The sequence below is a fragment of the Myotis myotis genome, unplaced genomic scaffold (assembly GCF_014108235.1).
Source record: "Myotis myotis isolate mMyoMyo1 unplaced genomic scaffold, mMyoMyo1.p scaffold_m19_p_4, whole genome shotgun sequence".
Classification (NCBI taxonomy): Eukaryota; Metazoa; Chordata; class Mammalia; order Chiroptera; family Vespertilionidae; genus Myotis; species Myotis myotis.
In genome coordinates, this window is record NW_023416346.1 from 82,170,574 (window position 1) to 82,182,384 (window position 11,811).

The 11,811-nt window shown below is 39.6% G+C and overlaps 2 pseudogenes; both read left to right on the forward strand.

Annotated features, from left to right (window-relative positions):
- Window positions 1–7,061: 7,061 nt before the first annotated feature.
- Window positions 7,062–9,209, forward strand: LOC118653498 (annotated as a pseudogene).
- LOC118654808 lies at window positions 7,724–7,823 on the forward strand (annotated as a pseudogene).
- Window positions 9,210–11,811: the final 2,602 nt, after the last annotated feature.

The window sequence follows — 11,811 nt, forward strand, 5'->3', positions numbered from 1 at the left end:
TCTATGCCTCTTCCTCCTGCCTGGAGTCACTTGGTAAGTGCTGCACGAAGGGTGAATTTGATAAAGGAGAGGGCCTGGTGGGCACAAGGTCACAAGGAGCTCTCTTGTAACTGAAAGAGGTGTGGTGGCAGGTCATGCAGAGTGCTGAGACAGGGAAATGGCAGGGTGGGTCGAGCACCTGTCCTTGGCTTGAGTTATATCTTGCATTGTCTCCCTTTGTGCATTTGTTTGAAAAGGTCCACCTTTCCACCAACTCATGTCCATCACTTCCTTAAATTTCCAATTCAAAGCTCGAAACTTACGTGCTCTTGGAAACTTTCCTCGACTAGTCCAACCTGACACATCACTTACCTCTATGAACTCAGTTTTTATTCTTTAATTTTGTGCTTGTGATTACATGGTTTTCCATTTCATGATGGCATATTGTTTCCCCAACTAGATAATAAACTCTGGAATCAATGAACACATGGTTATTGAGCTTTTACTGTTAAGATGAGAATATACCTTGAAACTCTGGACAGATAAAAATTACCATAAGCCATAGGACCAGATGATTTATGAGGGTCAGCTAAAGGACTGGTGGAACACTAAGACTGAAAGCAGGCATCTAGAGAGGTAGGGTTATTCATCTTATTACTGTGGGAGTGTTAGAACATATATTAGTTGAAAGAAAGAGTTAGCAAGCTGGCCTTAGAAAATAGAAGAGCCATAGCCTGTTTGGCTCAGTGGATAGATCATTGGCCTGTGGACTGAGGGGTCCTGGGTTCAATTGTGGTCAAGGGCACATGCCTGGGTTGTGGGCTTGATCCCCAGTAGGGGGCCATGCAGGAGGTAGCTGGTCAATGATTCTCTCTCATCATTGATGTTTCTATCTCTCTCTCCCTCTCCCTTCCTCTCTGAAATCAATAAAAATATATTAAAAAAGAAAAGAAAATAGAAGAGACACTAGTAGTAAAGAGGACTAACAGGAGGCCCTCTCCAAGCCACTGTCATAAATTATGAACAGATATAGCAGAACATGGGGGGAAAGGCGAACACAGGCCTTTTCCCCCCAGTTTTAATCCCAGAGTTTATGGTCTCAACTGACTCCTTGTTCACCATGTTTTCCCCCTCTTGAAGGGCATAGGGGTTTGGCTTTCTTGCCTCTTTCACTGCCACCACCCACTCTTCTACCTGGGTGTCCCCCCCCCAAGCCTGCTGCCAAACCGGCTTTATTAATTTGAATTGGGATAGATATTTCTGTACTTCTTTCTTACCCTGCCCAACTCTGAAAAAATACATAACCCCCACCTAGGGTTTGTATAGGATTTTCACTAGTGACTACAGGGAAAGATGCAAATGTTAACAAAAATAGCAATGAGAAAGTTCAAGGAATCTCAGAAAGAATGATCTCTGTTTGTTCCTGTTCTTCACAGACATGTATGAAACATACATATTTTTAGTAACCTTCTTCCCTAAGTCCTTTCTTATGTGTCTCTATGAAAGCTTTCTAGTTCTTCTATTAGAAGCCAGTACCACCCTCACAACCCTGTTGATTTTTTAGAAAAACAACTTTTCAGTTAGTAAATATTTCTTAGGAGCCTAATATTTTCTAGACACCAGGCTAGGTGCTTTTATTTATATTGCACTGAAGTGGACTGAAATCCTCAGATTTAGCTCCTGGTTGATTTTCTTTGGCACCTCTACTATGTTCAAGACAATGTTCAGTCCTTTCTGGGCCCTGGAAGTCAGTCTGATGCAGTGAAAAGAGCACTAGATTGAGTCAGGAGATCTGAGTCCTTGTCATAGGTCTATCACTGACTAGTTGAATAATGATAAAATTACATTACTATTAATAAGTAACATTTATTGAGTTTTTAGTTTGTATTGGGCACTGTGCTAAGTGCTACATGAATCATCTGATTTAATCCACACAATAAGCATGTAAGTTAAATGCTATCACTATTTTCCTTTCACACAGGAAAATGAAACTTAGAGAGGGTAAAGGCACCTACTTAAAGTCCAGAGTTCCTAAAGCAGAGTTACAAATCCAGGCAGGCTGACTCCAGAGCAGCAGTTCTCAACCTGTGGGTCGCGAACAATGAAAATACATCCTGCATATCAGATATTTACATTACGATTCATAACAGTAGCAAAATTACAGTTATGAAGGAGCAACGAAAATAATTTTATGGTTGGGGGTCACCACAACATGAACTGTATTAAAGGGTCGCAGCATTAGGAAGGTTGAGAACCACTGCTCCAGAGCCTCCACAAGTCAATTCACCTCTTCTGGCTTTGGTTGTATCAGTTGTAAAATGAGAATGTTGTATTAGATATCTCTAAAGTCTCTCCTAGTTATAAAATCCTATCTCCTGTGATCTTCCATCTGGGTACATGACACTAGATTGCCCTTTTGGCCTTAGGCTGCCCTGAGCTTTTACTTCTCACCCACACAAATTTGGTCCTGACCCCCTGTCTGAATAAGGTCCATAAAGCTTCATCTCTCAGGTTTTTACCTCCTCTGAACTGACCTTTGATCTTCTCCTTTAACCCTTCCTGTAGTCCTCTATGGTTCTAATGTTTGAAAGTCGTACTGGCATAATATTTACCAGTTATTAACAGAAAAGTTTCCAATACATGAAAACATGCTTATATTTTAAAATTACATGAAAAGAACATATGTTTCCTGGCCAGGTAGCTCAGTTGGTTAGTATTATCCCCTGGTCAGGACATGAATCAAGCAATGAATGCAAAAATAAGTAAATAAGTGGAATAACAAATCAATGTTTCTCTCTCTCTCTCTCTCTCTCTCTCTCTCTCTCTCTCTCTCTCTCTCTCTCTCCTTTCCTTTCTTTTCCTCTCTAAAATCAATCAATAAATTTAAAAATTGTAAATAACAGCATATGCTATTAATCTTGTTTAAGTATGGAACAGACTGATGAATCTGAGAAGGAAGGGGGAGTGGAAAGAGATTACCCAAATAATTTATATGCATATATGCATAGCCCATAGACACAGACAATAGTGTGGTAAAGGCCTGGGGTGGGGGAGCAGGAGCCAGATGAAGGTGGACAAGGAGGGACTTAAAGGGGGGACATCTGTAATACTCTCAACAATAAAGATAAATAAAAAAGATACATTCAGAAAAGATAGGAGAAATGCCAAAAAGTGTTAAGTGGTAATCTTTTTTCTTTTAACTTTCTTATAGTTTTCCAATTTGCTGTGGCTGTGTATAACAATTTTTTTAAGAGAGAGGGACATGCAGTCCCCAGGTAGTAGGCTGCATCTATTCTCTCTCTCTCTTTTAAATATTTTTATTGATTTCAGAGAGGAAGAGAGAGAGAGATAGAAACATCAAGGATGAGAGAGAGAATCATTGATCAGCTGCCTCCCGCATGCCCCCAACTGGGGATCGAACCCACAACCCGGGTAAGTGCCCCTGACCAGAATCAAACCTGGGACCCTTCAGTCTGCAGGCCGACGCTCTATCTACTGAGCCAAACCGGCTAGAGCTATGTATAACTTTTAAACTGGAAAAAAAAATGTTTTATATTTTGCCTCTTTCTGTAAGGAATTTGAGGCACTTTACAAAAAAAAAAAAAGAGTACAAATGTTATGAGATTATAGAAATAGAACATCAGAGGCGTGGAAAAGAAGAGGGAGCTAATGTGTCATGACTGAACATTAAATTCAGCTTTTGAGGCAGCCAGGGGAAAGGGTGAACACAGTAAAATACAGAATTCTTGTTATCAGAAAGAAAAATACATAACAATTCCTCAAGAGAGACAGATATTCCTGTCACTAAATTCTTTTTTTCCCCACATTGAAAAGACTGGGTTTCAGCAAACAAAAATTTTTGAAAGAACAAAACATTTCTAATCCCATTGCCCTCATACAATCTTTATCCCGGCCTATTAGCTTTCAGTTCTTGTCCACAGACACAAATAATTTAACATGGCTGCAATTAAAGTCTATATGCCATTTTGTGCTCTGTTTTTTCAATGAACATATCTTAAACACATTTTCATATTTAGTCTTCCAGAATTATAATTTTTAATAGCTACATAATGGTCCATAGCTGGCACTACATTCCATAAGAAATTCCTCATGTGGGATTAACATAAGGGACAGTGTCCTCAGTAACAGTTTCATAATGCACACAGAAGAGATTTTCATATTACTTTCTTGTAACAACCCTGGCTAAAAGCCAAGGGTGTAACATTAAAGCCTTTCTGCAGGGGCTGAGCTAATATGGCTCAGGCATGTAACTTTCTGGTGCTCTAACTTGATCTGAGGACACAACTTAAAGTGCCACCTAAAGGAGTGGATGGATTGAATGTCTCTTACAATATATTCCATAAATATCTCTTCTCGCAGCCAGGCTTTTGATAGTACCTCAGAGGCTGACTACACTTATTCTCTAGTGAAGGCTAGAAATGTTGGTATGCTCTGTTGTTGACTGAGGCTGGATCCATATGTTTTGGAAGCTAGATGAACAGGTGGTTGGGTGACAGGATTTACATTCTGTCTTGAAAGTTGAGAAGCCTGACCAGTGTTGTTGCCTGCATGGAAGTTTACCCCACATTCCCATGAAGGTAGGGTGTAGGTGAAGCCAGGTTTTTCCTAGGAAGCAGCTTTTGGATCTGAGTTCCACACACAGTGGAGGGATTTTTGATCTGAACAATTTTCAAAACCCATAACCAGTCAGGTGGCCTGAACATAAGAAGGGGAGTCTCATAAATATTCTGATGGAACCTCTGGTTTTAGGAACTATACGGTCCCAGTGTTTCTGCCAGTATGAATTAGCTGCAGAATGAGGTCTTATATTGAAAAACTGAATTTTGGAGGCTGCCACCAAGGATAATTAAAAATGTTTACAGAAATGATGTTGAGCTATTATTTCTGGCACTAATGATACTAGAGCCAATTGCCTCTTAATAACTATACCTCATACGTGATAATACTATGTCAGCAACAGAAAGGCAGACAAAAAGTTAAATAAAATTTTATTTAAAAAATTTTATTCTATTAACATTATAGCCACAAAACAAAAACTTTTTTAAAAATAGAAAAATGTAAGAAAATTCTCCAAAATCTTAACACAACTACCTTCAAGGTTTTGTGTACTTCCCTTATTTTTCTCACTACCATATATTTATATATAAATTTGAGTCCTGTTTTAAAATTGTTCTTAAACAAGTAATATGTGAATATATTTTCCTTTAAAACAGTGGTTCTCAACCTTCCTAATGCCGTGATCCTTTAATACAGTTCCTCATGTTGTGGTGACCCCCAACCATAAAATTATTTTCGTTGCTACTTCATAACTGTAATTTTGCTACTGTTATGAATAATAATGTAAATATCTGATATGCAGGATGTATTTAGGCGACCCCTGTGAAAGGGTCGTTCGACCCCCAAAGGGTCGCGACCCACAGGTTGAGAACCGCTGCTTTAAAACTTTAGACTAGCCCTAACTGGTTTGGCTCAGTGGATAGAGCGTCGGCCTGCAGACTGAAAGGTCCCAGGTTCGATTCCGGTCAAGGGCATGTACCTGGGTTGCGGGCACATCCCCAGTGGGAGGTGTGCAGGAGGCAACTGATCGATGTTTCTCTCTCATCGATGTTTCTAATTCTCTATCCCTCTCCCTTCCTCTCTGTAAAAAATCAATAAAATATATATTTTAAAAAATATAAAACTTTAGACTATTACAGAAAAAGCTAAAAGTCCTGTTGTTCCCTTATACCACTTACTTTTTTTCCTCCCTGAAGTTACCACGGTCATGAGTTTAGTATGTATTCTTTTAAGAAATAGTCTTACATGGGAAAAATGTGGTATTGTTTTGTGTGCAATAAACTATTACATTCAGCAACTTTTTCACACACAAAATGTTTTTGAGATCTATCCTTATTGCTACATCTAGTTTATTCCCTTTAACTGCTGTACTGTATTCCATTTAATGAATATACCATATTTGGCCATTCCTTAAAGAACTCTGGTATGCATATGTGGCAAAGGGGCTAATAAGTCTGTTAAACTGCTTCAGCTTCCCCAGGTGTCACTCTGAACACATGAATGCAAAGAGACAACAAGAAGTAAGAAAAAACAATCAGTCACTTTAGATGCAGATGCAGAGATGCCTGGTCACAAATAACTATTTCATGAGTCCAGATTTGTAGTGCTATTCAAAAGAACTTTCTGTGATGATGGAAATGTTCTACATCTGCACTGTCCAATATGGCAGCCACTAGCTACACATGCCTATTGAATATTTGAAGTGTGGCCAGGCAACTGAGGAGCTGTTTTAATTTAATTTAAATTTGGTCACATGTGGCTAGTGGCTACCGTATTGGCCAGTGCATGACTCTAGCACAGGGTAGCCACAATAGAAGCCACCATCTTTTATACTACAGATTAGAACATCAGGAACTCTAAAACAATTATGCCCACCCTATAAAGGTCAATGGATGATGCGAAGATCTTGTATTGGTTCTTTTACATGTCCTTCTTTTAAGGTTCAGTCTCCTTGTTCCTGGTTTCCAGATGGGTTAAAAGATGGATTCTCATATGGAAAAAAAAAAAAGGTTGCTAGAAAGCCTGTCTTTCTGGGAAATGATGGTACTCAAACCAAGCCATGTTGAAATTAATTTCTAATCCCAACATCCTCACTTGACATTTAATAAATTAAAATCCCCTATCAGTCGCCCCACTAGCCCAGTAAAAGCTTCAAGGATGACAGAAGTAGTACACAAAGTCAACAGCATTGTATAAACATCTTATGAAAATGGTCTTGGCTATGAGCCAGCATTGTTCAGTTAGTTGAGTTGTTTGTCATAAATGAGGTTTAGACCCAAAGAAAACTTATCTACTTTCTTGTTTACCATAAATGCCTCTGGGACACCCTAAATCCCTATCCAGATCCCCTTTATCACTCAGAAGGTTCCTGACTATGCCACATAGCCTGCTAAATCTATAACTCACATAGATAGGCATGTGGTTATGCAATTTGCTTCAAGAGTAGGCTCCAGAATGTCCAGATCTAGTGTCCAGTTGATCTTCCCTGGCAGCATCAGGCCGATATGACAGCACATGTGAGTCGAAGAAATAACAGCTGGCCCCTGGGAGAAACAGTGAGGCATGAGGCACAAATACACACTTAATACAGATAATAATAAAGTAACATGAAAAATATGCTAGTTATGCCTGTTATAAAAACCCATGACTAGCTCCTCTTTTTCATATGGGCGCCAATGTATGAAAGTATACGTGCCTATCCTCTTGTCTTTTCTTCCCCCACCTATTTCCTGTTCTTTCATGTTTACTTTCTCTGGTTTCTGCTTAGTATCTCCTGCCTCTGGCAGTCTCCACTGATGATCCCCTTCTTTCCCTGAGGTCATTCTTATAGCATCCTTTCACAAAGTCATGCATTCAGTTAATCCACAAGTGGTATCAGGCCATTAATACTAGTATATAAATTAAAGTGAAAGGAGGCTTAAACACAGTCCTGTTGACTTGTGATTGTGGTCTGATATACCAGGTGACTTTTACTTATCTTTTCATTCATTACTGGGGAATTTTTCTCTCCTCCTCATCATCTCAGGGTTGGCCTCCATTAATTGTCTTTTCTCTTGAGAATGGGTCATCTTTTCCTGATTCTTTATATATTGAGTGATTTTAGAGAGTTTCCTGGACATTGTGAATGCTGTTATAGAAACTCTTGATTCTGTTATATTCCTCAAGAGTGTGGCAGCACATACACTAAAATTGGAATGATACAGAGAAGATTAGTGTAGTCCCTGCACAAGGATGACACGCAAATTCGTGAAGTGTTCCATATTTTTAAAAAAATATATTTTATTGATTTTTTACAGAGAGGAAGGGAGGGGGATAGAGAGTTAGAAACATCGATGAGAGAGAAACATCGATCAGCTGCCTCCTGTACACTCCCTACTGGGGATGTGCCCGCAACCAAGGTACATGTCCTTGACTGGAATCGAACCTGGGACCCTTCAGTCCACAGGCCGACGCTCTATCCACTGAGCCAAACCAGTTAGGGCCGTTCCATATTTTTGAAAAAGAAAACAAAAAAAAAGACACACACACACGCACACACTCACACACACAAAAGAGTGTGGACATAGGTGCCCTGGCCAGGCCTGGCTGCTCGGGTGTGTACCCCTAGGACCACCCCATCTCCGTGCTGCCTGCAGGCTCCGAACCCTGTGGCCAGCCCTGGTCGGCTCACCCTAGCAAGGATCTACAAAAGGGGCAGGTTGGGGCAGATTTGAAGAGTGGTACTAAAACAGGAGCTGAAAATATAATGGTGAACAAAACAGTTGGTTCCTGCTCTCACAGAACTTAAAGTTTAATGAGTAAGATAAAACCAAACAAGCAAGTAACAGGTAAGTATTAAAACCAGTTTGAGATATGGTGGTTTCAGCAAGGCCTCAGTTTCCTTCCCTCAGCCCTTGTCATTTCAACGGCTGCTGCTTTCATATTTTCATATATTAGTGACATCACTCTCCACCCTGTTGACCCTGTTTTGCCTTATATCAGTGACACTGGTACCGTGGCTCCGGAAAAGTGCTTATTTGGGGCAATGCTAAATTTCACCGCAGTTTTATGTGTTGCTGCCATTTGTGTTCGCTATAAGCAAGTTCATGCTCTGAATCCGAAGCGAAATATATCACCAGGTTAAACAAGGCTGGCCTCATACTTGGATTGCTGAGTTGTTTAGGACTCCCTTTATGTGGCAAACTTCCAAAAACAACCTTTTTTGCTGTACATATATGTGGAGCTGTGCTCACTTTTGGTATAGGCTCATTGTATATGTTTGTTCAGATAGTCCTTACCTACTAAATGCAGCCCAAAATTCATGGCAAACAAATCTTCTGGATCAGACTGCTGCTGGTCATCTGATGTGGAATAAGCACATTTGGCATGCTTACTTGCTCCTTATCCCTGTACAGTGGCAGTTTTGACTCAGATGTAGTACAGAAATTCCACTGGAACCCTGAGGACAAAGGCTACGTGCTTCCTATGATCACTACTGCAGCAGAATGGTCTATGTCATATTTTTTCTTTGTTTTTTTTTTCCTGACTTTTTCCGTGATTTTCAGAAAATTCCTTTGCATGCGGAAGCCAATTTACATGGATTAACCTTCTATGACATTGCTCCTTGTCCTATTAACAATGAGCGAACACACCTACTTTCCAGAGATTTATGATGAAAAGATAAAATATTTCTGTGGTGATTATGATTCTCAGAGATTGGGAAAATATTCATGTTACTTCTTCTGCTCTGAAATTTTCCACCACTTAATTAAGGCTGACAGTGACATTGATGGGTCCTGATAACCAAGAGACATGAAGTAAGCCATTTTATAAATTATTTTAAAGGATATCTTAAAGAGGATCATGTAAAACCATTTATGCCTATACTTTTTTTAATCCCAGAAAATAAAAACAAAGGACTATATATATTAAAAAAAAGAATGTGGCCCTAGCTGGTTTGGCTCAGTAGATAGAGCCTGCAGACTGGAGGGTCCCGGGTTCGATTCCAGTCAAGGGCACATACTCGGGTTGTGGCCTCCATCCCCAGTAGGGTGCGTGCAGGAGACAGCCCATCAATGATTCTCTCTCACCATTGATGTTTCTATCTCTCTCTCCCTCTCCCTTCCTCTCTGAAATCAATAAAAATATTTTAAAAAGAATGTGGGTGTATTTGTTTCAGCTGGCAATTTATTTGGTTAGGTTCAAACAGAAAACTTTGCCTTTCCTATGTTGGTGACAGCCAGCTCAAATCTTAGACTCATTCTTTTAGACTTAGATGGAAACTGCTTTGAGTCTGCGCTATGCATGTGTGATTCATAGATTTTTGGGGAGAATCTATGTAAATAATTTAGGGCTCCTTTCCTCAGGATCTCTTTCTGAGCTATCCCTCACTTTCTAGAGGACATGGTTGTCCCAGGCCCTGTCCTCAGCTCTTCAGGCTAAAAAGATGAAGATTTCATAATATAGTTTTAGTGACTTCAGCCTACCCTCAGGCTAAAGCCATAAAAATGGGATCAGCTCCAGAGCTTTCAGGTGTGTGTGTGTGTATGTGTGTGTGTGTGTGTGTGTGTGTGTGTGTGTGTGTGTGTGTTCCAGAGTTTATAGTTGTTACCTATTGAGAATTTACTCCATCAAACTGAGAATAGAGCCTGTGATACATTCTCAGATGAACTTCATATGTTTTGTTTGGGAAAATCATAACCCTTAACTTTTCTCTTTTTCACCTTAACATTTCTCTATTATCACTGATATTTTCCTCTTGCTTCAGAGGGGATAAAAAGGCTACTTTGTTTACTCTTTCCCCCTTTTCCCATCACCTCCTTTTTTGGGGGCAGGAACTATTATTCATACACCCATTCACTCAATTATTCAAAAAAGATGTATGAGTTAGTCATTGGGGGTAAGTAAAGATGAGACACTACTTCACTGAGACTGTCCTCTCCATGGTTATCAAAGGTCTGGCTTCTTATTCACCAGATCAAATAACTTTTTCTCAGTCTATGCTCTCTAACTTCATTGCTCCATCCTCCATTGACTCTGACCAGCCTTTCCTTAAAACTCTCTCCTTTGTCTTCCAGTTCTCTGACCTCATTGATTTCTCCTCTCATTTTCCAAGTGGAGAAATTCTCAGAGACTCTGCCCTTGCCTTCTGTCTTCTCTTGTCCTTGACAGTATTACTCAATCTTAGTGTTTCAACTACCACGTCCACGCCCAAGACTTCTAAGTCTTTATCTTCAGCCCTGACCTCTCTTCTGAGATTGAGTTGTTTGTCTATACCTGGCTGGCTAACAATCACGTTAAACTGCACGTAGTCAAAATTCAACTCATTATCTAGCTCCTGAACCTACTCTTCCTCCTGTGTTTCCTATTTGGGTTAATTCCTGATACTGGAAGCATATAATTAAATAAAAGGGATTTTTGTATTGGTGGGAAGTCTGACAATAGAGAAAGCTCCACAGTCCATTCCAATTCTGTGATTAAATTATGTTCCCAGCACAGTATTAGCCATTTCTTTCAAGGAGATCACAATCACTTTGGGGGAGAAAACAATGGAGTGATAACTATTCCTGACTTTAAATGCAGCAGTAACTCAGAGAAAAGAGTGTACATTGAAGTAGTAAGAGGCTAAGCTAAGCTCTTCAAAGGTAAAAGTGGTGTCTTCTATTTTATGTTTATCCCCACAGCACCATTGTCTACACACTGTAGAAACTCCGTAGACTTTTTAAATTGTTTTTAATAATTATTAATGTTTATTGAGCACATGATGTGGGGGGTTAACCAAAGTTTGATGCATTTTATGACCTTTTTCAATCAATCAGTCAACCAATAAATATTTACTGAGTGCCTGTTATTTGCAATACACCGTGCTAGGCATTATGGGGGATGTAAGATGCAAGAGAAATAGATCTTAATCTCTTCCCTTAAGGAATTTATAGTGTTGTTGGTAAGATGAGACATAAATGCACACAAAGCTAATTATGAATGTGCATCAGAGCCAAATGAACATTACAGACAATAAATCTGTAAAAAAATTTTTAGAGTACAGATAACTGTAGACTGGATAGATATGGAAGCTTTGTGATGGAAGTAGGACCTGTGCTGGACTTTGAAGGATGGGCAGAAATTAAACAGGCTTGAAGTTCTCATAGTTATTAAGAAGATAGATTTCAACAACACCATTTGAGGCTAAAGATCAAACAGATGAAGAATATCTAGGCAGGAGTAGGAATCTTACACTAGACAGTGGTTCTCAACCTTGGCTGCACATTAGAATCA